Below are 4592 nucleotides of genomic sequence, written 5' to 3' on the forward strand. Positions count from 1 at the left end.
TAAATTCATTTAAAAACTCCTCACAAGCAATAATATTTGTGTTTGTGTCCCCTATCTATATATCTATCTATTTATATACACACACACACACATATCTATATAATGACTTTCTTTCAGTATGAGGTATACTATATATTTGTGAATTTCTTTTCAGACTTGTTATTCCTGACTTGAATATCCTTGAGAATTCTGTGTTTCGTGATCCTTGGCAAAGGAAACAGTTACTAAGCACTCATCATTTTATATTAGCTTAGTGGTAGTCATACTGAATATATTAGAGATGGCTGCTTCACGGTGTAAGGGAAATAAAGATTTCTATACTGTAGAAGAAGCATTGAATATTATCTTCCAATCAGAAGATGAAGTTTCAAGTGATGGTAGTGATGGTAGTGAAAATGAGTTTTTACCACAAAAAGAAGTTTCTTCAAGCTCATCAGATTCTGATGACTATCAAGATAGTGAAGACGAATCCACTAGACAAGCAAGTACCTCATCAGATATACAAGCAAGCACTTCTACAGATAGAAATACCATCATTACACGGCATGGGATTGCCTGGGAACATTTATCATCATCTCGGAAAGGAAGATATAGCCAAAGTCAGGTATTCAAAGCTACTTCTGGTATTTCAAAAACTGTGAAAAATGAAGCTGCAGAATCCCCATATTCTGCTTGGAGAATCTTCATTGATGAAACTATGCTACGGAAAATTCATAAATGGACAATCAGTGAAGTAAAAAATCACGATGAAAGCTGGGTGTTATCCTTAGAAAAGTTTGAGGCCTACATTGCTTTGACATATGCAAGGGGAGTGTACGGAAAAGCTCACAGTGCAGATTTTTTGTGGAATAAAACCTATGGACCAAAAATATTCGGAGAAACCATGTCTAGAAGTGATTACAAGAAAATACATAGATTCATTAGGTTTGACAACAGAAGCACAAGGTCAGAGAGGATCAAAAGTGACAAATTTACCCACATTAGAGACATTTTTTACCTATTTGTTGAAAATTGCAGAGGTGCCTATATACCAACATATAGTTTGACAATTGACGAACAGCTATTGCCCATGAAAAACAGGTGCCCATTCATTGTATTTATGCCAAATAAACCTGATAAGTTTGGAATGAAATTTTGGGTCCTTACAGAGGTAGAAAACAAATACATTGTAAATGTGATCCCCTACTTAGGAGCCATAGAAAAGGAATCAAGGTTAGGGGTTCCCTTGGCGGAACATGTTGTGCTCAGTCTTACTGAAGTTGTGAAGAACAAAGGCTATAATGTAACAACATACAACTTTTTTACATCTCTTGAAGTTGCAAGGAAACTGCAAGATAGAGCTACTTCAATTGTCGGTACTGTGAGAGGAAACAGCAAGCATCTGTCGAAAGAAATGACTTTACAAGAAAAGGGGAAAAAAGTATGAATCCAAATTCTATTTTCAAGATGAAAGTGAATGCATGTTTGTTAATTATCAATGCAAAGCTAATAAAAATGTGTGCCTCTTATCAACAATGCATAGTTCTCCAACAATTTCGGAAGGTGAGAAGAAGAAACCAGCAGTCATTGATTTCTATAATGCTAATAAAGTAAGAGTAGACGTAGTCGACCAAATGCTCCGAAAGTACAGTACACGTTGTGCTACAAGACGTTGGCCCCTTGGAGTTTTTTGTAATATACTGGATATGGCAGTTATAAATGCATGGATTATATACAAACTAGCATCAGGGAGAACAATTAGTAGGAAGGAGTTCATTTTGGAGCTCATTGAAAGTCTTAGGCATGCTTATGTTCAGAAGAGAAGGTTACCGAATCTTGCAGATGTGCCCTCCACAAGCTCATCATTACCTAAGAAATGTCGCAAGTGTCATGGTAGAAAATGTTCAAATGCTACGATTACTGTTTGCCAAGTATGCAAAAAACCTACTTGTGGCAAATGTGCAAAGGATGAAACTAGGGTAGTGTTTGTAACATGTAAAGATTGTGGAATCTAAGATATTGATAAATAATTGGCCTACAGGATTGTAAAAAGAATGTTATAGCCTACTTCAAAATGATGTCATATGTTATGTAATAACAATATTCTTTAATAAACTATGTATTGCAAACATATGAGTTATTTCATTAACCATATATGATTATTTTTCATGCCAAATTTCAATAAAAATCATAAGATGTCGAAAACGACACCTCGGCCATTTTATATATATATAAGGAGCTGGCCATCCAAGTGTTAAGAAAATTGCGACTCATTTCTTTTCCGATCTGACGAGAAATGTAAATTATGATTTTACTTCATTCGTTTACTCATGAATTCATGTATTATTTCAAGGTCTCGCATTTTCAATGTATATATATATATATATATATATATATATATATATATATATATATATATATATATATATATACGTATATATATATATATATATATATATATATATATATATATATATATATACGTATATATATATATATATATATATATATATATATATATATATATATATATATATACATATATTTATATATTATATATATATATATATATACGTATATATATATATATATATATATATATATATATATATATATATATATTTATATATTATATATATATATATATATATATATATATATATATATATATATATATATATATATATATATATATATATATGGCAGTTAGGATTGTTGGCGAAAATAGCAAAAATTAGACCTGGCTGATTACAATAATTACTGAGGCATAACACTTCCGTCAGTTATTATGAAAATGTATAATGGGCTCATTCTAAAGAGACTGGAGAGTAAGATTGATGAAAAGCTGAGGGAGGAATAAGGAGAATTTAGAAAAGGTAGAAATTGCACTCGTCAAATTTTCATTTTGAGACATGTTGTACAGTAATGAGTAGAATATAGAAATCCCCCTTTGATAGCATTTGTGGACTATGGAAAAGCCTTTGATAGTGTGCACCGGCCAATTTTGTGAAGAGTCCTGCGTTATTATGGATTTCCTTTGAATATATAAATTTTATCAAGTCTATTCATGAGAATAGAAAGGAAAAAGTTATGTTAATGGAGTCTTATTAAATAAATTTCCAGTGAACAACGGAATACTTTAAGGAAATATGTCGTCACCTATGCTGTTTATCCTGCCCATGGATTGTGGAATGCGGAGAACAGTTAGAGATGGTGATGAAGGAATGAGCTTGATTGGTGATAGGAATTTAGCAGAAATAGAGTCTACTGATGATGCTGTCATTGTTAGCAGAACAGTACAGGATTTGCAGTGCTTGCTTACCAGAATGAATGAAAAATCACACAATGTTGGGATGAAGATAAATAGAAGGGAACCAGAGGATTTGAGAACGGAGTATGCAATGGAAGATAGAAAATCATTGTAAGGAGGAAGGATTAATGAGGCAGAATCATTAAGGTATTTAGGAACTATGATCTTTAATACAGGGTCTTTAGAATTAGAGTTCAGTGAAATATTGAAAAAACAAATCAGACAATGGCTACGTTAATTAAATTTAGAAATCAAACTGCTTGATATTACATATAAAAATCAGACTATATATAAGTTTAGTGATATCGGTGTTAGTTCATTGACACGAGTCATGCTATGGCAATGATGAAATCTCCAAAAGATTTAATAGATTTGAGAACAAAGCCCTCAGAAGAATATCGCAAATAAAATGGCAGGACGGGATTAAAAAGGAAACGATAAAGATTTATTGAGTACCATATGTGGATGAGATCATGATGAGGGGTAGAGAGAGTTCTCTTCGTACTCCTCAAGAGAGATTAATTCACCAAACGTTCATCAATGCTCCCTAATCAGATAAGCAGCTTGGTGGAGTAATGAGAGCTTTAGGTGTGGAGGAAATGCCCCCATTAATCTCGATGAAGTCACTGGCAACAGGGTGATGGATGAGTTTAAGGCAGTGGACAAACAGTCTCTTCGGCTTCTATTCCTGATGCCTGGCGGTTGATCTTACTAGAATAAGTATGGACTGACAGGGGTCATTTGCCTTAGTTAGATAGTCACTGCGCATCACAAGAAACTGGCTATTCTTTGATGTATCTAGCCAATGAATCTTCTATGGATTTAGTCAGTCATGGATAGAGAAGATGAAAGAATGGCCCCCATTTCCAGGTGTAGCGTGGTGCTAAGAATCTTCTGGTTTATAAATACTAAAGAAAAATTGAAAATAGGTAAAAAGAGTGTTAGAACCATGAATGAGATTGGGAAGTTACAGCAAGTGGAGAGTGAATTTATGAAATATAGTATGGATATCTTGGCCCTTAGTTAACACGTTGTAAGGGGATTGGTAAGGTAAGGAAACTTTAGACCAAGGGAATATATTTATTTACTCAGGAAGATCAGATGGAGCTGGAATAGAAGGGGTAGGAATGATGACACCAAGAGCAGAAAAGGCATTAACCGAGAACAGAGCTGTAAATAGTAGATTGTTACTAGCAAAGTTCATATAGAAGTAATTAAATATAAGTATTATAGCTTGCTATTCCCCAACAAATAATTCCCCTGAAGAAAAGAAAGATGTATACTATGAAGAACTGCAGAGGAT

Source organism: Palaemon carinicauda, chromosome 29 (genome assembly GCF_036898095.1).
Source record: "Palaemon carinicauda isolate YSFRI2023 chromosome 29, ASM3689809v2, whole genome shotgun sequence".
NCBI classification, from domain to species: domain Eukaryota; kingdom Metazoa; phylum Arthropoda; class Malacostraca; order Decapoda; family Palaemonidae; genus Palaemon; species Palaemon carinicauda.